The sequence below is a fragment of the Stenella coeruleoalba genome (genome assembly GCF_951394435.1).
Source record: "Stenella coeruleoalba genome assembly, chromosome: 17".
NCBI lineage: Eukaryota > Metazoa > Chordata > Mammalia > Artiodactyla > Delphinidae > Stenella > Stenella coeruleoalba.
Window position 1 is genome coordinate 61920029 of NC_137163.1, and position 22891 is coordinate 61942919.

At 36.4% G+C, this 22891-nt stretch overlaps 1 long non-coding RNA gene across 1 annotated transcript in view; it reads right to left on the bottom strand.

The window, feature by feature from the left end:
* The window catches only part of LOC307175939, a 141136-nt gene extending 119584 nt beyond the window's left edge, over nucleotides 1–21552 (bottom strand). Inside the window, exons 1-3 of the long non-coding RNA XR_013824558.1 lie at nucleotides 21415–21552; nucleotides 20359–20426; nucleotides 19520–19646 (exon numbers count right to left, since the gene is read on the bottom strand). This is a non-coding gene — a long non-coding RNA (uncharacterized lncRNA). The remainder of the gene's footprint in view (nucleotides 1–19519; nucleotides 19647–20358; nucleotides 20427–21414) is intronic.
* Nucleotides 21553–22891: the final 1339 nt, after the last annotated feature.

Genomic DNA, 22891 nt, shown 5'->3' on the forward strand with positions numbered 1-22891 from the left:
TCTCAACCACTGCGCCACCAGGGAAGCCCTTGAATCATTTTTATTGTCTTAGTTTAAATATTTTCCATTACCCTAGACTAAGATAAGGTCTGGCATACACACAAATGCTTGTGTTTTAGGAAACTCAAATAAAGTGACTTTTTTTTTTTTTCCTACATCTTTACTGGTATGGAGCAAAGAGAAGACAGCAGTCCCAGGAAGTAAGACATGAGTGTAACTGAATATTCAATAGAACCAGACATCAGGACCCAGAGAAACCATAAAAAAAAAAAAAAGGCCCTAGGAATGCACAGCAATCTAAGGAAAACACTAAAATACTGCACCCCTCCCCCACTTTACACATACAGAAACAGAATATAGATATGGGGGCTTGAGTCAAGTTTATTCAAATATCATGTAGATTTAAATGGTTGACTTCATTTAATATGGGTTTTTTATTCCAATGGGAAAGACTTCCTAAACCAATAAGCAGAAGTGCAGAGGTAAAAAGCATGATGCAAATTGTGGAGATCTACAGATACCTTGGTGTAGTTAGACCATAAATTCCAACCCCAGAGTAGTAAATGATGAGGCTAATTGGAGAGGAGAACCCGTTTCGTGGAGATGGAAAACTTTATATGGATTGAGAAGGAGCATGGATCACCCCATAGCAATAGAGAGCCTTAGAGCTGTAAGCAGGGAAGTGATATATCAGATTTATAACTTAGCAAACCATGAGACACTGCGGATAACACGGCTACGAAGGGGACAGGTATATAATATAATTTAAAAAGACCACTCATGAATCAGTTTAGTAACAGGATTAGCAGCCCTCTGGTTACCTAATACCTGAGCAGTTTCATTCAAAATTTTCTTTAGAGGCCTAGTATCCTTGCCAGTGTAAAGTACCAAGGAGCGAGGAACTGCTGCCTGGAAAAATGGAAACCCAGATTCAAGTCAGAAAAGACAGAACCACAGAATGATGACTTTGGTATTTTCTTTTAACTAATGAAAACATCAGAAATTGCTAATACCCCCAGTTTTCCAGGAAGAAAGAATTGGGGCTTTCCTGCCAGTTTTCTTCTCCCTTACTTTTTAAAAGAGAGTCTTTGGGCCACCATGTATGCTATAAATTCAGTATTTGAATAGTTATTTGTTTTAGTTTTATAAATTTTGTACAGAAATTGAATTTTCTTTGTAAAAATAATATTGCTGTAAATTGACAATTGAGAGAGCCAAAAAATTAAGATAAATAAAAAAGTAGTTCAGTGTATTCAAAAGACAGAAAGGAAAATCTCTCAACTATGATAAACTGGGGGGAAAGTCATAAACACATAAGAATATTGTGAATAAACTTAAACACAGAAGCACCTAAGATTACTTTTTAAAATTTCCTACCCAAAAGAGGGCTTTTACATCATGTTTTAAGAAATAAAGTAAACAAGAAGAGGAAATGTCCAATGGTTGAAAATCAAAAAGAAGGCAGATCTGTTTAAACACTATTTTTTTTCAATTTCTCGATCAGGGTAGCTAGAAAAAATTATTAAGAGGAAATTGCTTATTCTAATCCATGAACACAGGCTATCTTTCCATTTATTTGTGTCTTCTTCAATTTCTTTCAACAATGTTTTATAGTTTCCAGTGTACAGATCTTTTACTTCAATGGCTAAATCTACTCCTAAGTATTTTTTTGTGCTACTGCAAAGGGGATTGTTTTCTTAATTGCTTTTTCAGATAGTTCGTAGGTAGTGTATAGAAACATGAGTAATTTCTGTGTGATCTTGTATCCTGTAACTTTACTGAATTTGCGTATTGGTTCTCACAGTTTTTCAGTGGAGTCTTTAGGGTGCTCTACATATAAGATTATGTCAACTGTAAATAAAGACGATTTCACTTCTTCCTTTCTGATTTGAATGACTGTAATTTTGTTTCTTGCCTGATTGCTCCAGCCAGGACTTCTAGTACTATACTGAATAGAAGTGGTGAGAGGGGGCATCCTTGTCTTGTTCCTAATCTTAGAGAAAAAGCTTTCAGCTTTTCACCATTGAGTATGATGTTAGCTATGGTTTTGTTATATATGGACTTTATTACATTGAAGTACATTCCTTCTATATACCTGACAGTTTTCAATTTGTTGAGTTTTTATCATGAAAGAGTGTTGAGAATGTTTATCATTAAAGGGTACTGAATTTTGTCAAATGTTTCTTCTGCATCTCTTGAGATGATCATATGATTTTTATCCTTCATTATAGCCGAAGCAATCCTGAGCAAAAAGAACAATGCTGGAGTCATTGCACTATCTGATTTCAAAATACACTACAAAGCTATGGTAATCAACACAGCATGGTACTGGCATAAGAACAGACATATGGATCAATGGAAGTGAATAAAGATCCCAAAAATAAATCCACACATTTACAGTCAATTGATCTTTGACAATGGTGACAAGAACACAATGGGAAAAGGACAGTATCTTCAATAATAAATGGTGATGAGAAAACTGAATATCCATATTCAGGAAAATGAAATTGTATCCTTATCTCACACCATCTACAAAAATCAACTCAAAATGGATTAAAGACTTAAATATAAGACCTAAAACTGTAAAACTACTAGGAAAAAACATAGGAAAAAAGCTTCTTGATACTGGCCTTGGCAATAATTTTTAGATATTACCCCAAAAGCACAGGCAACAAAAGTAAAATTAGACAAATTGTTTATACCAAACTTACAAGCTCTTGCATATCAAAGGAAATAATCAAGAGAGTAAAGGAACAACCTATGGAATGGGAGAAAATATTTGCAAATCATATATGTAATAAGGGGTCAATATCCAAAATATATAAGGAACTCAAACAACTCAATAGCAATAATAATAATAACCTGATTAAAAAAGTGTGCCAAGACTGAATAAGCATTGTTCAAAAGAAAATGCACAAATGGCCAACAGGTGTATCAAAAGATGCTCAATATTAATAATCTTCAGGGAAATGCAAATCAAAACCACAGTGAGACATTACCTCACACCAGCGAGAATGTCTATTATCAAAAAGACAAGATATAAGTGTTGGTGAGGATATGGAAAAAAAGGAATCCTTGTGCACTGTTGGTAGGAATGTAAATTCGTTCAGCCATTATGGAAAACAGTATGGAGATTCCTCAACAAACTAAAAACAGAACTACCATATGATCCAGCAATCCCATTTGTGGGTGTATGTCCAAAGGAAATGAAATCAGTATCAGGAAGAAATATTTGCACTCCCATGTTCATTGTATCATGATTCACAATAGTCAAGATATGGAGAAAAACCTAAGTGTCCAATGAGGAATGAATGAATAAAGAAAATGTGACTATCTATCTATCTATCTATCTATCATAAACACAATATTTTTCAGTCTTAAAAAAGAAGGAAATTCTATATTTGTGACAACATGGATGAACCTGGATGACATAATGCTAAATGAAATAAGCCAGGCACAGAAAGACAAATACTGCATGATCCCACTTGTATGTGGAATCTTAAAAACTTGAACTCAGAGAAACAGAGATTAGAATGGTAGTTGTCAAGGACTGGGGGTATGGTGGGGTTTTAGTCCCCATTTAAAATGAGGAGATTTTAGTCAAATGGTACAAAATTTCAGTAGTATAGGATGAATAATTTCTGGAGATCTAATGTACAGCATATTGACTATAGTTAATAATACTATATAATATACTTGAAATTTGCTAAGAGCGTAGTTCTTACATGTTCTCACCACACACAAAAAAACTGATAACTGCATGAGGAGCTGATTATGTTAATTAGCTTAATTGTGGTAATCATTTCACAATGTATGTATACACATATGTATATACATCTATACATACATATATATACATACATATCACATTGTACACTGAAAATATATACAACTTCTATTTGTCAATATCACCTCAATAAAGCCGGAAAAAAAAAAAAAATTCTAATAGAGGACCTAATAGTTTTACATTAGTTCAAGTGGGCCCAGAAAATTTGATTTTAAGGAAATAAAAGAATATTTAGAGGTGATCATGAAACAATCATGAGTAATGTTTATGTAACTGTGCCAGCTGCAAGTGTATGTATTTTTTCATTTATTTAATTATTTGGCTGCGTTGGATCTTCGTTGTGGCGCGTTGGCTTTCTCCCCGTTGCGGCGCGCGGGCTTCTCATTGCAGTGGCTCCTCTTGTTGCAGAGCACAGGCTCTAGGTGCGCAGGCTTCAGTAGTTGTGGCACACGGGCTTAGTTGCTCCACAGCATGTGAGATCTTCCCAGACCAGGGATTAAACCAGTGTCCCCTGCACTGGCAGGCGGATTCTTAACCACTGCACCACCAGGGAAGTCCCTGAAAATGGTTCTGACTGCAAGAAATACAATGCTCAAAGAAGGTGATTTATGAAATAAAGATGTTTAACAACTTTGCAGATAGGAAGTTTTAGGCCTGATGTCATAACTCAACAAAATTATTAATGTCCTAGGTTCTCACTGTTTTTCCATTTTGCCATCCTCAGCATATTAGCTTTTATTAAAATAAATGCTTGTCACTTCTTAGCTACATAATGAAAAGCACAACTCCAAGCTGTCATATCGCCACAGAACTTTGTTCAAGGTAGGAGTGTGTTTATCTTGCTCTCTTTATATCCATGGAGCAAAATCCTTACCAGAGCCACCTTGACCCCAAGCAGATGTCTCCTTAAATATCTTCTTCTGTAACTCAATCACCTCATCATCTCTAAAAAAATCTGTGACAGAGTAAATGTGGTAACCAAGCTTCATTTAGATATTCATGCTTCATCCCCTGGGGAGTAGGGAAGGATGCACTTTCCTTGAGCATTTTAGCTCCTGAGAATATTGGGGTTCTATAAACAAATGAGGAAAGAGTATTAGGTAGGCCCAACAGTATCATTTTCCAGAGTATTCATGAAAGACAGATTTGTCAAAACACAAAGATAAACAGTGTGTGTTTTTTTTTCTTAATTCTTTTTGTAAAGTTTCATTAGGGAAAATTCAAACATATTAAAGCAAAGTGAATAAATAAACGAAACCACCCCCTGTACCAATCTATCAGCTTTGATAATTTTCTATATTCTGCCAGGTTTTTTTCACCTATACACTTATCTATTTTGTGGAAGTATTTAAAGGAAATCCAAAAACTGAAATGTTCCATCCTTAAATACTTATTTTTTTAATGACTATCAGATGAGGATGTTCAAGAAGTCTAACAAGACTTTTATCACATTAAAAACACATACTAAAGTATATAATTAAGGTTGTACAAAACTTCCTAATGGTCACAAAAATGCCTTTAACTTTTTATTTCAAAATAATTTTAGACCTACAGAAAAGTTGCAAAGATAGGACAGAAAAGTTCCTGTCTTTTATTCAGCTTCCCTTAATGTTAAAATCTTACATAACCATCATGCAATTATCAAAATTGAGAAATTAACATTAGTAAAATACTATGAACTGAACTTCAGACTTCATTCGGAATTCCTTAATTTTTCTACCTATTTCCATTTTCTGTTCCAGGATACCACATGCATTTATTTGTTACATCTCATTAGTCTCCTCTGATCTATGACATTTTATACAAGTTAGTATCTTCTTTTAGAACAAAAAAAGAGATTTTCTATAAAAGGCAGTATAATTTGAAAGATAGTTTGAACAACCCTATAATAAGATCATTATTTAAACTTGTTGCGGGCTTCCCTGGTGGCGCTGTGGTTAAGAATCCACCTGCCAATGCAGGGGACACGGGTTCGAGCCCTGGTCTGGGAAGATCCCACATGCCGCGGAGCAACTAAGCCCGTGAGCCACAACTACTGAGCCTGCGCGTCTGCAGCCTGTGCTCCGCAACAAGAGAGGCCGCGATACTGAGAGACCCGCGCACCGCGATGAAGAGTGGTCCCCGCTTGCCACAGAGAAAGCCCTCGCACAGAAACGAAGACCCAACATAGCTAAAAATAAATTAATTAATAAACCTGTTGCAATCATTTACTTCTTATAATTTTATTCATTCCACAAATATTTATTGAACTATAATCTTTCACATATTGGGGATACGGCAACAGACAGACAAAACTCCCTGCCCTCATGGAGCTTACATTCTAAGATCACTAGTAATAAAACCCTAAACTAAAATAAATGTGTGCATATTTGGGGACAGCAAGGAATCAAAGAACCAAAAAAAGTCATTCTATACCATAAAGATTTTCAGATGAGAAGAATCCTTGCATAACTGCAAAGGTGGAAGTAACTCAAGTGAGTATAAAGCTGATGGATATCTGGTGATCCACAGGAAAAATGAAGGAACTCCTTGAAAACAGCCCCAATTTATGAAATGACCTCTGCATCTTTTTTTTTTTTCTGCATCTTTATTAAGATAAGAATTTTATATGACTGTACTACATTTAAAGTCAACCTAGAGGTGTCTCCCAAAATGAAAACACGGTTTACTAGTTTCCATTGCCAAAACTCCAAACCTTAAATCCCAGAGCAATTTCCCCTTTTTATTTTAATCAATAACTTGGATGGTAAGATAGACTGTATTACTGTTCAACAATATCTGGTGCCCCTTCCTGGGGAAAGATTATACTTCCTTGCATCCTTTAAAATAAACTTGACCAGTGGCTTTGGCTAATAAAATGTGAGCAGAAGTAACATGAGCCATTTTGTAGGTAGAAACATTAAGGAAGATTTTAAAAGTTAAGAGCATCTCACTTTTTTTTTTTCTTTTAAGCTTGCAATGTTTATCTTTATTTTGTTCTTTATATTTTGAAAGTGAAAAGAAATAGTATTGAGTCAATTTCTTTTTGCTTTTTTAAATATTTGTTCTATGTATTTACAAGCCTTAAAGTTGCTCTAAAGTCTTCTTCTTTCTTTTTAACAGAGTCAGCAGGTATGTTCTAGATACTGCTCTGGCACCCTGGGTCCCAGAGTATGGACCACAAAGATGTAGGAGAATGGGTTCATCTCTCCATTTACTTAGGTCTTTGATACACCTCAGAAATATTGGGGGGAGTTTTTAGTGTGCATGTGATTAATAAGCTTATCCACTATATTTGCTTTTTTGTAGAGTCCTTATGATATATTTTTTAACACAGAAGATCATGACTCCTGTTAACAGAGATGGCTTTACTTCTTCCTTTCCAAATAGGATGACTTCTATATCTTTTCCTTGCCCTATTTTATTCTAAGATGGCATGCAGAAGAATGAAATTGAACATTTCACACCACATATAAAAATCAACACAAAATGGATAAAAGACTTAAACCTAAGATCTGAAATTGTAAAACTGCTAGAAGAAAACATAGGGGAAAATCTTCTTTACATTGGTCTGGGCCAATATGGATATGGCCCTTTTTGGATATGAACCCAACAGCATTAAACAATACAATGTTTAATGAAGTGGTAAGAGCAGATATCATCACCTTGCTTCTGATTATAAGGAGAAAGGGTGCATTTTTTAACCAAATATAATTTAAAATTTCTGTATTTTTCTTTGAATTTAGATCAGTTTTGGTTTCATGTATTTTGAAGCTGTGTTATTAGGTGAATACATATTTAGGAGTTCTATATCCTTTTCATTAATTGACCCCTTTATCAGTATGAAATGTCTATTCCTTGTTATAAAGCTTACTTTATCTGACACTAATATAGCCATTCTGGCTATCTTTTGATTAGTCTTACGTGACATATCATTTTCCATTATTTTTCCTTTAATATATTAGTGTATTTACATTTAGAGTGGTTTTCTTGTAGCTGGTTGGAACTTGCTTTTATATCCAATCTGACAATGAATAACGGAGGGCATTTCACACTACTAGTTGCCCCACATCTACAATGTTTTTCCCTTTTCCACAGTGAACTAATAAAGGTTACCAAAAAATGGGTTTGCTGAGTAGCTAGCCAGTCTCTGCCACGCTTAATAACAGAGATCTAGGCAGGTTATGGCCATGCAGATGAGAATTACATTTCCCAGTTTCCATGAAACTAGGGGTGACCATATGAGAACGTTCAGACTAATGTGAACAAAAGTAATGGGAAAAATGTCCTGTTATCATCATTTGAAAGATAGAGAGCTTATCCTCATCTTTGCTCCTTCTCCTTCAGATAAGCTGAAATGTGTTCACAGCAGTGGCACAGGTTTAACCATACAGATGGGGGAAACATCCAAGAAGAGAGCAACAGGAACACAAACAGGAACCCCAGTCCTTAAATGACGTAGGGGGAGCAGAGCTACTTTCCTGCCCTAGACTGCCACCCACCTCTACACTATTAGTGAAAGGGGACTAATACTCAACATCAGTATTGCCTGAGGCACTGCATTTTTCTCTCATTTAAAAACTATATGATTTCTAGTTATAGTGACTATCAATGAGATGATGCAAGAATCTAAAAACTTAATCTACCCTGTTCCTTTAGACTCACTTATCGAAACAAAATACACAACCTCTACAGTTTTAGTGCCCCGACCTCCAGACAGGGATAGCAAATAGTTCCATACCTTATCACTGAATCAAAAGAAAAACTGAGATCTTTGTGGACTCTCTCATTTTGGAAATAGTTTCCATATCATTTAAATTACCTTTACAACAACTTTTTTTCATCTGAAACCGAGTAACAAGGTTATGTTACCACTGACCAGGTTTTTTCTATACCACACACTTAATATTCTTCTAACAAATATTTAAAATTAATTTTCCATTAAAGCAAAATAAATGAATGTAGCAGTTGTATGTCTTATTGAGGTGAGGCACAGTGGAAAAAGAGGCAGGAAAAAAAACAGAAAAGAGGGGGTGACTGAACTCACAACGATAACGATAAACATGCAACTTCATTCATAAGTTGTACCAAATTAGGACAACCAACATTCCAACTATAAATGGGCAAGTAAATCTGTCAGGGAGGATGTACAGGTAGGGTATACATATACACACTTTGACTAAGTAATGCCAGATTGCTCTAAGAATGGTTGCAATAGTCAGACTTTGCACCAGCAGAGGTCCTATATCCCCCCACTCCTGCCCACACCCGCCATTCTCCAGTTTTCTACTTTTTTTCCAGTCCAATAGGTGTAAAGTGATACCTCAGTATTGTTGTAACATGTATTTCCCACTTATGAGTTAGTGTGTGTCTTCATATTTTTGTGAGCTTTTTGGATTTCTTCTTTGACAAATAAATTTGTCTGTTTTTTCCATTGGGGCCGTATTTTATATAATTTTTAAGAGATTTTTGTATATTTTAGATCTTAATCCCTTATTGATTCTAGACATTAAAAATATTTTCTCTCATTCTGATAGTTATCAATTTCTTTACTATGGTATTGTTAAATAGAAATTTTAGTTTTGGTATGACTAAAAGAATCGATTTGGTTTGTGATCTTGAAGAAGTTGTTTTTCCCTTCTAGGTTGCAGAGATATGCGCCCTCCCTTAGTTTTATTATCTTTAGTATTTTACCTTTCCTAATTAAGACATCTGACATTAATTCATTGGACATTCACCTGTGAGTACTGGGTTAGGTTGGAATCCATTTTTAATCTTCTTCATATCATAAACCAGTTCTCCCAAAACTTTCTACTAAACAATATATTTTTTTTCTCATTGATTTGTTAGCACTGAATGATATTCCATTGTCTGGATGTATCACAGTTTATGTCCAATCATCTGCTTAAAAACATCTTGGTTGTTTACAAGTTTTGGCAATTATAAACAAATCTGCTATAAACATCCATGTGCAGGTTTTATGTGGAGATAAGATTTGATCTCATTTGTTTAAATACCAAGGAGTGCAATTGCTGGATCGTATGGCAAGAGTATGCTTAGTTTTGTAGGAAAAAAAAGAAAGAAAAAAGAAATTGTCTTCCAAAGTGGCTGTACTGTTTTGCATTCCAACCAGCAGTGAATAAGAGTTCCTGTTGCTCCACGTCCTCCCTAGGATTTGATGATCTCAGCATTTTGGATTTTCTCCAGTTCTAACAGTTGTGTAGTAATATCTCATGGCCATTTTAATTTGCAATTTCTTAACGATATATGATATTGAGCATCTTTTCATAATTTGCCATTTGTGTATCCTCTTTGGTCTATTCAGATCTTTTGCCCATTTTTGTTATTTTATTTTTATTTATTATTATTTTTTTTTGCGGTACGCGGGCCTCTCACTGTTGTGGCCTCTCCCATTGTGGAGCACAGGCTCCAGACGCGCAGGCTCAGCAGCCATGGCTCACGGGCCCAGCCGCTCCACGGCATGTGGGATCTTCCCGGACCGGGGCACAAACCCGTGTCCCCTGCATCAGCAGGTGGACTCTCAACCACTGCGCCACCAGGGAAGCCCTTTTTCCCATTTTTAAATTGGATTTCTTATTGTTGAGTTTTTAGAGTCCTTTGTTTATTTTGGATAATTTTCCTTTATCAAAATGTGTTTTGCAACTATTTTCTCCTAGGCTGTAACTTGTCTTCTTGTTCTAACAGTGTCTTTTGCAGAGGAGAGTCATTATTTTTAGTCTTACTCTTTTTCTCCTTTCATTCTGGGACTCCAATGATATGAATGGTAGCTATTTAGTTTTTGTCCCACAGTCCCAGACTCCACTAACTTTCTTTATTCCATTTTCTCTGTTACTTAAATCAGGTAAATCTTATTGAATATGTCCGTAAGTTCACTTATTTTATCCTCTGACATCTCCACTCCACTACTGAACCCATCCAGAGAATTATGTATTAAGTTATTGTATTATTCAGTTCAATAATTTCCATTTAGTTCCTTTTTGATATTTTCTTTGCTGAGATTTTGGTTTTTTTTTTTCATTCATTACAAGAGAACTTTTAATTGCTTGTTTAAGTGCTTTTATCACAACTACTTTAAGATCCTTGTCTGGTAATTCCAACGTTTGATTTGTTTCTTTTTTGACATCTGTTGACTGTCTTTTCTCATCCATAGTATGATATTCCCCTGGTTCTTGGTATGGTTTTTATTGCATTCTAGACTTTCAGACATTATAAGACACTGGAATAAATAAGTATATGTGTATATATTGTACTCATATTTATAGCAGACCTTTTCCATGTTGAAACATACACAAGGGCCAAGCAGGCATTTGGGATCAGCTTCTTGCTTGGCCTCACCATCTTACCTCACACAAGTGGGGTGTCTACTAGTGCAGCATTACCATCTCCAACCAGGGGTACAAACTCAACTCCCCGCTGGGCTCCCTGCCACTAGGGGAAGAAAGAGGGAGAAGCTGAATACAGACTAGCCTTACTTCTTACCACTTCTTTTTGCCTCATTGATCCTGGGTGAAGGTAGATACTCACCCTCCCCACTGAGACCTACTGATCTGGAGGAGAGGAGTGAGTAGCCGGCTTTGCACCACCTTGTTCGGGGTCTTTGATGCCAGGTTGCAGTGGAGGCTTACTTCACCACTGGATCACACTGACACTACCTGGCTGCAGTGCTGGAGGGACTGCTGCCTGCTTCTGCTGGGTGTGGAATAGACATCAGTGCTCTGCTCAGCCCCACTGCCATCACCCCAGCGAAGGAATGGAAACACCTCCTGCTTCAGCTGGTTGAGGAGGGAAGGTCAGCTGCCTACTTGATCCTGTCAGCACTCGGTGGGGTGGGGGGGGGGGCATTCAGAGCATCACTGGATTCTGTGAGGCAGGTGTGGGTTGAAAGATCAACCTCACCTTCCACTTATCTGGAACCATGGGGGCAGGGGCAGTTGTTCTGTTGATGTTTGAGTAGATATTGCCAAAAACGTTTTCTTTTTTAGGCTACCCTTTTCTTGGAAATTTTTAAAAATATCTGTATCCTTAGATGGCTCCAGGTTGGAGGTTTCTGCAACACCCTAACCAGATGTCAGGGTGAAGCAATAAAGAAACCCAGGGAATTCACCCCCAAGGAGTCTCTCCAGTCCTGAGTTTCCTAAGCAACCTGTCTGAATAGAAAATTCTAAGTTCTTTATTTTGAAAACTTAAGAAATATTACCCCTTTGAAATTTTGTACCCAGTGGTGTTATTGAAATGCTTGATGTTCATCTGAAACTTATTCCTTTGTAGGTCTTTTCATTCTCCCTGAAAATATTTAGAATTTTCCCTTTGACTTTGATATTCTTAAAATTCACTATACTAGGTGTGAATTTTCCTTTCTCCTGTTTTGTACTCTCTGCATACTTGCAATCACAAGTCTTTCACATGTATTTTTCAATCCTGGGAAATTTTATGTAAATTGTTTCTTCAAAATTCTTTTTTTACTTTTATTTTTCTCTTTTTCTGAAGTTTCTGTGTGGATTTATGTATTTCTATTTCTGGTCTCACTCTCTCTTAGCAATTGTTGTATGTTTTCTATAACTTTATACGATCATGCTGCTTTTTGGGAGAGTTTCTTAATTTGATCTCTCAACTCATTCATTCACCAGCTACATCAATCTTACTATTAGTGCTCAGGGATACCTTTATTTTCCAGCTACCCTATCTCAGACCATGATCTTTAACCCCGATACCCGCTCCATTATTCTCATTTGCTTTCTATGTCTGTCCTGCCTTCAACGTAACTCACCCACATCATGTGCATCCTTTTATTTTATGCCTTATTATTCTATTAATCCTAATTTCTTTATGTAATATTTTGTTGTTTTAATCCTTTATATGACACATCCAGCTCTTCCAAGATATCTAAACCTCTCCTTGAACAATTGATGCTTATGAAAATTTACATATCTATCTTCTCCTGTCTAGTATCTTTATAGACAAATCTGATGGAAGGGTTGCTATTAGCCAGTTTTTCATACATTTTCCATTCATGGATGTCTAGTCACCACTGATACTGTAAGACAGTGGTTTGTTGTTCTATCCTCACACAAATTCAATCACCTGTATACATTTTACTTATGGAAATGGTTTGCTTAAAAATGGCTGTAGAAAAAAAAGAATGGCTGTAGGATAGGAAGCATGGGGCATTAAGACTCCTAAATATTTTAATCTATACTTGTAGTTATTTTCAATAATGCTCTTGAAAAGATATTTGTCTTTCAAAGACTTATTTGTGCTTGATCCTCACTGTCATCTTTCCAAAAATGAAACCTTTTAGGTTTTATCCACTTCATTATATAAGGTGTAGGATAAATTATATGCATCTAGAACATAACAGACACTCAATAAATATTATTACAATGTTTATGTTAGTTATGGTTATATTATTCTCAGGAATTCAATTATGCTTTACTTAGGTTATTACCCTACAATTAAATATTTTCAATATTTAAATTATCTAAATAATAATATATATGCTAAATTTTTGCTCATAAATAATTAGAACAAAGACAGTACTTCCTTGTTTATTATGGAGGCATGTTTCCCTGGAAGTAAACCTTCATCCTACTCTTGCTAGAACTGTGTTTCATCTAAGTGTAAATAACCTGTAAAAAAGTCAATACTGTTGATACTTCTATCTAAAGACTGTTTTCATTGTATTGCTTTGCTTTTAAAATCCATGGAAGCAATCGTTGTGTGGCTATGAATTACACAAGAACATTTCTCGCTTTGATTCATCATTCTAAAATTTTTTAACTTTTTTATTTTTATGGAAAATAATTCTCAAAACCTTTCCCCTTGTTTTTTCCTGAACTTTTCCATTTCTCCTCTTTCACCCTGCCCAAGTTTTCACATCTATATCTGTTTCTCCTTTCCAGTCAAGTGCTCCAACCAGCGGGCAAGGCTGCCAGTAAGCAAAGATTTACTCAGCGTGCGACGACGTGGAAGAATATTTGGCTGCTGCGTGCCCAGGCTAGCTTTCTCTGGCAGTGCTACACTGAAGGCTACTGTCAAACAGAATGTCCTATTAACCAAAAGAGCTGGGTAAGAGCCATTAGAACCAGCAGAAATTATCTGTGGGTTGGTCTAATTTTTTTTTTTTTCACTGTGGAGGAACATTCCTTCTTTCCTTTCGGAATTGTTATATTTCTTCAATTGCCAAAAGGAAAATGTTTAAATGGTTTAAACAAGATGACTCGTATAAAGCAGAAAAGACAATTTAACACATGCAATAAAGTTTATATTTAGCAATACCTGTTAATAAAGAGCACATGAATGATTTCCTAATTTATATTCTTATTTTCAAATGTTTGCAAAGTTTCACATTTACTGTATTACATGTGAGATGCTATAATTTCAACACTTTTCATCTGTGGTATTGTAAGGAAATAGAGTGTGTGCAGATAAAAAGAAAAAATACATACATAAAAAATAAATTATTGGTCTTGTGATCAGACATAAATTGTTCTTAATATGCATATACTATGTGTGTGTATTCTTATACATGAATCAAAATGTACAAGTATTTATAAACTCTATCCTATGAATAAAAAAATTAATGATTAAAATATGGCAGTATTCAATGAAATCCTGATTTATAATGTAACAAGTCTCTTAAAGGCAATAAAATCAATACATCAAAGTAGAACTTACATTGTAATGGACTAATATCCTCTTAAATAATCTTAGTTGGGTCCATACCAGATCACATGCATCACTACTTCTTTTTTACACAAAGCAGTTAGAAGGTCAAGCATTTTGGTTAATAACACTATTTCAACAAGTAAAGGTATAGTGATAAATTCTCCTAGAGTAATGTACACAAGACACACATGACACACTTACCTTTGTTGCATCTATCCTACACAAGCCTTCAGGGCAACTGAACCATATGTTTCTCTTTGACATCACAGACAAATAAACCTGTCCAGACTATTATTCTCTTCTGTATTCTCACTGTTTTTATTTTTCTGTTGTTTATTCTACTTTATCAACTTTAGGTATTCCAGACTCTGGCCTAATTTATCAACCACCTAGTTTCCCACCATTTTTTGATCTTCCAGATCTTGGGTTCCCCCAATGACCTGACACTATCAAAGCTCTCAACTCTTAACTTCTTGTCAGCAAAACGACTCATTGACTTTTGATCCTAAGTGTCTGCCCTACTTATGTGACTGCACTAGCCCTGTATTTCAATATAGCATCAACCAAATGAATGAAGGATTATCTCCAAGCACTGAGGATATTTAAAACAGTCTCTAATCTGTATCTGTTAACTCTGTGAAAAAAACCAAATATACCAAGGGTCATTTGTCTTCCAATCATTTATAAAAGTAGCCTCTTCTAATTCTCTGCCCTTCTAATTCTTTTCTCCAAACATACCTTCTGCTCAATTTTTATCTACACTATTTCATTTAAGCATTTCTGGGTGAAATATTTCTAATGATTTTAGACTATATGATAAGCATAAAATAAAATCTGAACTAAGATCCAATATAAATCCTTAAACTACATAATACTTTTTTTGGTACATGAGTCAAGACCAGAAATCTTCTCAAAGACTCAACATCAGTTTCAAAAATTATGTGGTAGAAATGTCTCCTTATTAAGTTGATAGATATTTCAAATAAAGTAGTAAATGACAGAAATATTTAGTTTCCCCTTTTGGAATGTATGATTGTAACACTTTTCTATGTCTTTGTGATTATCAATGGTTTGTTTTTTTTTGATGTAAAAAATTTCACAGGCTCTAGATTGAGAAAAAAGTGATATTTTTGAACCTCCTGTGACAATATAATATTCTGATATAAGTAACAGTTAAAATGTGTATGTCACTCTCTACTATTTCAATAATTTCACTATTTCAGTAAATGCATGGAAAATTTCAGAATCAGCTCCATAGGTTCTTAATATTTTTTAATAAACAAAATTAATAGCAATCATATTTAAAGCAGAAGTATCTTATTTTATTTTCAAATCATTTTGGAGTTCACTAAAACCATTTAACATCTCTGCTTTTGCTTTCCCCATTTGTAAAATGGAAAAATAAACATCTATTTCATGGACTTTTTGTCAAACTCAAATTAAATATTACATGTGAAAAAAGCTCGTAAATTTTAAGACACTACTGGAATTTGAGGAATTATTATTTGACATGTTCATCAGACTAACAAAAAATCAAATTAAGATCATTTTCCTCTACTAAAGGATGTAAAAGAAAAATGTTAATATTAAATGAGTTTTATGGTATTTATTGCTTTCATAAAATGTAGGTTGGAATCATAACTTAAAAGGTACAAGCTGCAAAGTTTTAGAATTTGTGTATATTCCAGTGCAATGCATATTTATAGCAGATAGAATGGGAACCAGGAACTAAGTGAAAACATTCTCTAAATTCAGTGCACAGCTCAATGTTGAAAGATACTGGTTATGTTATTCTTTTTTGGTGGAGACTACAACTTGCTGCCTATTTATATCAAATACTTCTTTGTGATATGTTTTATACATTTATGTCTACTAAATCCTACTTAGAAGGATTAGAGTTATTTTGTAACAAGACAGAAAGAGAAAAGGATGATCTCTCCCAGAAGTATTCTGCTGGGCAGCGAAGATGTGTACAGTGGGAGCAGGAATGTCACCACATCACGAAGTGTGTATGACATATGACCTCACATTATAGGCTCTGGGGATATCATTGATCTGGTTTAATAAAAAGAAGAAAAATTATGGTAGCAGAAACTGTAACTATAACCAAAAGCATAAGGCATCCAATATTATACCTGTGTCTCAAACTGGACTATTAACTGACAAAAAATGACTTTTACACTTCCTATGAAAATATAAACATGTGAGACTCGCTGGCAATTTTTAAAAAACACAAGTAGTAAGCCATAAGCCATACCAAACATTAAAATATGTTACAAAGCAAATTAACAAGGCATGTTTGTATTGGCTGATAGATAGCTAGATCGATAGATCAGAAGATACAGCCAATAATTATAGCAATATTTATGGAAGTTTAGTTCAAATAAGACAGCATGTTCAGATTTATGTGGGAAAGATGAATTATTCAAACAACAGTGCTAGGAAAAATGGAGAGCCATTTGGAAAAATATAGTTGGATTTCTCCTTCCTCAGTCCTTATACCAAAATAAATGTTAGATTTATCCAATATTTAAACATAATAAATAAAAACTTTAAAGTGCTTGAAGAAAACGTTGAAGTTTTTTTTTTTTAATGTATGCTTGAAGTAAGAATGGCTCCTCTAAGCAGAATGACACCCGAAATCATTAAGGAAAAGACTTAAAAAATTTAACAACAGGGGCTTCCCTGGTGGCGCAGTGGTTGAGAATCTGCCTGCTAATGCAGGGGACATGGGTTTGAGCCCTGGTCTGGGAAGATCCCACATGCCGCGGAGCAACTAGGCCCGTGAGCCACAACTACTGAGCCTGCGCGTCTGGAGCCTGTGCTCCGCAACAAGAGAGGCCACGATAGTGAGAGGCCTGCGCACTGCAATGAAGCGGGGCCCCCGCTTGCCGCAACTAGAGAAAGCCCTCGCACAGAAACGAAGACCCAACACAGCCAAAAATAAATTAATTAATTTTTTAAAAAATTTAACAACATACACATACAAGTTTAAAAATGAAAAGAAAAATGACTGGTCAAAATATTTTAAATTAATAAGGAGGTGTTAATTTCTTAATTAGACAGAATAGCATAATGGTTAAGAGTTCACATGCATGTATGCACAAATCCATAAATACAAAGACATGCAGATCTGTGACTGTAAATCCATATGAGGCTTGGTTGAATTTATAAAGAGAAACTTTATAAATTCAAAGTAACATACTTTTCATGATATATCTTTAGAACATCTGAATTTTTTATTGTTGCCATGGGCTTCATTACCTCTTCCAAATAAAATACAGCTTATAAAAACAAACATTTGTAGCTTTTTGGTTACAGCCAGTGTAGAATAGCCTGTTTTGGACTAGCCTTCCAGCACAGAACAACTATAAAAGCTGAAAAAAATCTATAAAACATGGATTTGGAAAGCATCAAATATAGTCCAGGCTTGAAGGGGTAAAACCCTTGTGAGAAGGGAATTGTATAATGAAATGTCAGATAAGGGAGATGATAGAGCAGAAGCAGAAAGTGTAAGTCTTACTGTGTTGAGAAGACTGAGGCCAGATGTTGGTGCTGCCAAACTGGCTGGGATTTAATAGGCAAACACCAGTGGAGAAGGAAACCTCAGAGAGAGGGCTTAAAAATTAGTATACACATCTCCCCTAAATCATTGTCTGACCTGCTGTGCACTCACAGGGTAACACTCAAAAATGTTTTTAAAACTTACTAGAAGTAGCATCTGGGAGGTTAAAATGCTAAAGCAGACATGGCAGTAGCCACATGATTTAGGGAGAAAAGCTGGAGTTCAAACCCAGTCAAAGTTAGGGGTAGCTTTCGTTACTACCCCGTGCTTTAATTTGAGACCCCAGAAAGGCTATGCTCTAATAGTGAGGGCTTTGGGAATGAAGACAAAAATAAAATAACTAGCCCTAACAAAGACGAAAACCAAGCCTTAATAGGACCAAGGTGATCCAATAGTGCTGCGGTTGTTTTGCAAAAGAAAATTTAGCCCACCTGGAGGAAGATAACATCATTTAGAATTTCTACAATTTTCCTCCAATTCAAACATACGAAGCATGCAAAAAGAAAAGAAACAAATGACCCCAAATCAAAGAAAAATAAAAAAGGAAAGAGAAATCTACAGGTGATTTAGGTATTTTAGTTACCAATTGGTTATCAGTCTGATTGCCAAAAAATAAAGATAAAATTTTAAGAGCAGCCAAAGAAAATCACACTTTGCATTCAAAAGGACAAAAATTAAACTTAAAGCTTAATGGTCATCATAACTATAGAAGGCAGAAGACCATGGAATATCTTTAAAGTGATCAAAAGGAAAAAGACAAGTTACTCAGAAATCTCTCTCTAGCAAAAATGTCCTCCAAAACTGAAGATGGAGTAAAGATGTATCAGATAAATAAAAGCTGAGTAAATACATGAGCAGGTGGCCTACACTACGGTATATTATGTTTTCTCATATTAAATAAAATATGACAATATATGGAAACACAGAACTTCTGAAGTAAACAAACCCTGGAAAAAGTAAATGTAAATAAATACTGACTACTTCAATGAACAACAACGTCTTATAAGGCAGATCAAAAATGTAGAAGTAAAAATTATGATAACACGAGCACAAAAGGCAGGAGTGGTGGTAAATGAATTAAACTGTTTGAAGGCACTTGCATTTAGAAGTGACAAATGTGCTAATTTAAGATAGACAGTAATATAATAAAAAATGCATATTACAGTCCCTATAAATTACTACTATGAGAAAAATAAATGAATATAGAGCTAAAAAGTTAATGGAAAAGTTAAAAAAAAATGGAATAATTAAATATACCTGACTCATCCAAAAGAAGACAGGAAAGGAGGAACAAAGGAATAAAAAACAGATGACCAAAATGGAAAATATATATCAAGTGTAGGGGATTTCAGAGCTGACCAAGGAACAATATACAACCACAAGGTGGCAGGAGCACACACAAACTTTACTGGTCAAAGCTCTGACAGGTTTTCACGGGGAGTCCCTCACAACACAAGGCCAATTAGAGGCTAAAACGTGGGGCAGAAAAACAGGAAACTTACTTGTCTAGGTGATGTCGCTTACCCAGGTGGGGAGCTTGTTGGCCTAGTTATTGAAGCCTCCTCTGCAGTAGATGACTTTATAGGGCATTTGCTTATGATAAAAGTATCTTCATACCTTGTACCCATTCTGAAAAGTATATTTGCATAAAGAGATTATTAGGCTGTGTATACAGCTAATAAAAGATGCTGGCTGTGGGAGAGAAATAACTAACAAGAGGCCAGAATCTAGAGCCATATTTTAGGAGTTCAAATCCTGGCTCCAATATTTACTTTATGGGTGATTTTGAGGAAGTTATTGAACTCTTATCATCTATAAATGAACATGATAATAATGGCCCTCTCCTCACTGGACTGTAGTGTGGACTGTGTGAGTTTCCATATAAACTGTTTAGGACAATGCCTGGCACGTAATAAGCACTCTATGAAAATGGCTATTACTAGTACTATTTATAAAATCATTTGATAGGCCTCTTAGTATTTCACACAGCAATACCAGTTGTCTGGTAGTTTTTTAATGTCTTACAGACTTAGTGTATATGTTGTGAATTTTTTTGTTGTTTTTTTTTTTACTTTTTAAAAAAGAGATTCTGATGCAACAAACAGATATGCTTCTAAATTGATACATTAAATTACCGAATTAGGTTTATTCTTTATTAGTATGGTACTCACCCTTACTGGTAGAGTGTTTGTAGTATAATCACTGTTGATACTTTCTGAAGTGTGCAAGGATGTATTCAAAGCATTTAGGCATCGGGACTCTAACATTGGGTTTGTGTGCTTGTTCCTGGCTTTATCTCAGGGAAATATAGAAAACATGATTGGAAGTCTGAAGAACTTACTTAAAATTATTCACAGCTCTATAAGACTTAGGCCAAGTCAGTGCATATTCAGTTTTTCCACCTGCAAACTGAGATGATGAATGGTAGTTAGATGAACACTAAGACATTTATCTAACACACCATCATTCTATAAAAAATGTAAATTTACACACACATAAATTCATATACAACATAGACAGAGGTTGTCCAACTATAGTTCTCAAAGGAAGCTAAGATTTTTTTTCTTTTGGTCGATTAAAACTGTATCAAAGTTATAGAACAATTTCCAGCGCATCTGCTCTGGATACATTATCATAATTATTTCCTTACATTGCACATCTCAGCAGTGCCAGAGCAATGAGCCAAGTAGGAGCAAAAATCTTATTATTGAGCAGTGACAACAGTTCCCAATTCTTTTCTTCTCTGATGTTTGATAACTGAAGTCAATTAAAGACTTCCAGTGGAATTCTTTAAGTTAAAATAAAAGGGGATTCCCTGGTGGCGCAGTGGTTGGGAGTCCGCCTAACAATGCGGGGGACGCGGGTTCGTGCCCCGGTCCGGGAGGGTCCCGCATGCAGTGGAGCGGCTGGGCCCGTGAGCCATGGCCGCTGGGCCTGCGCGTCCGGAGCCCGTGCTCCGCGGCGGGAGAGGCCGCAGCGGTGAGAGGCCCGCGTACCGAAAAAAAAAAAAAAAAAAGGTTATTTGTATTTAACAGCTATAGATGAACACTCACCTCCCGGCTAAGTGCAAATACAGGATTTGGCTTATTTTTAAGACTGCAAGGTCGGGCCAAGGTCCAGCCCGCTGCGCAGCCGGGTCTGGGCAGTGGCGGGAGAGGCCAGGCCGCAGGCTGGGAGTTCCGGAGCAGCAAGGCGCTGCCAAGGTCCAGCCCGCCCCAAAACAGAGACGCCTGTTCCCCTGAAGCAGATCCAAGGAACTCCTCAGTCTTGCTGTCCAGGGCCCCGTGGGAAAGTCCTCTGCTGCTGAGAGATGCCTCAGAGGCCTGACTCCCACAGAGGCCGCCCTGTGTACCTTGCCGGCACAGGGCCACGGAGCGTCTAGCTCCAAAGACCTTACCTGCTCCACGTCAGGAGTGCAGTGGGGGAAACAGCTGACCCCAGGAAGATGGGCTGCGAGGCTGGACCGGCCCTGTTCACACAGCCCTTCAGCTCCTGGACGCCTGAGAGCAGGTGCTCCGTGAGGATGGAGGGGGGGCGAGGGGGGGCGGGGCGAGCGAACTGCCAAACTGCGCATGCGCATCCTGCGACTCGGCATCCGGGCTCTTTCGGATCGGTCCCAGATTGACGCCTTGTAGGGAAGGGCTAGGCCCATCTGGCCGGGGACTCCGGGCCAGATCTCAGGGGAACTCCTTAGTCTTGCCATCCCAGGCAGTACCGGGAAGTCGGCTGGTGAGAGACACGTGGGCGGCCTGACTCTGGCTCTGCGTACCTTCACGGCGCAGAGCCTTGAGTCTGGCTGCAAGGAAGTTCTTCGCTTCTCTTCTAGAGTGCAGTTGGGGGAGCCGCTAGCCCTAGGAAGATGGCCGCTGGGCAAGGTCGGCCCAGGTTCACAAATGTTCATAGGATCCCCTGGAGTGTTTGCTTAATACCAGCCTGACTCAAAAAAGAGCAATGAGAGAAGAATAAATGGAAGCTTTTCCAGAGCTCACCAGGACCCAGGAAACAAGTTCTGAGCATCCGGAGTGGCTATTCCTTGCGTATCAGTGGGAGCACTTCATAGAGACCCCAAAAAGATTAGACCTCAGTATGAGACTAAACAATCTCTACATAGTGATAAAGAGAAAATCTTGAAAGCTGCCAGAGGAAAAAGAACCATTATGTAGAGACGGATACAAATAGAATGATTGCAAAGCTCTCTTCAGAAAATACATAAGCCAGAAGGCAATGACATGACATCTTTAAGATACTAAAAGCAAACAACTGTCAACACAGAATCTTATATCCAGTGAAAATAGTTTTTAAAAATTAAAGCAAAATTAGGACTTTTGAAGAAAACTTGTAATAAAACACAAAACAAAACAAAAATTAAGCTGCACTCCATCAAATTTAAATTTTCTGCTCTCCAAAAAACATCATTAAAGTAGCAAATACATATTTACATATATACTGCTTAAAATACATATCCTTATATGTATATGGATGTATATGACAAAAGCCTTATATCCAGGATATATAAAAAACTATTATAATTCAATAATAAAAGACAACCAATCATTTAAAAATGGGCAAAGGGTTTGAATAGACACTTCACAGAGTAGATATATAAATGGCACATGAAAAAATGCTCAACATTATTATTCATGAGGTAAATGCAAAGTAAAACCACCATAAATGAGAGAGGATTGCACATGTATTGAACAGCTAAAATTAGAAAGATTAAATGTAATCAAGTTTGCCAAACATGTAGAGCAACCAAGAGCTCTCCTACATTACTTGTGGGACTGTAAGATGGTACAACCACTTTGAAAAAAAGGTGAGCAAAAATATTTTAAACACATATTTGCTACATAACCCAGCAATTCTTCTACCTATGT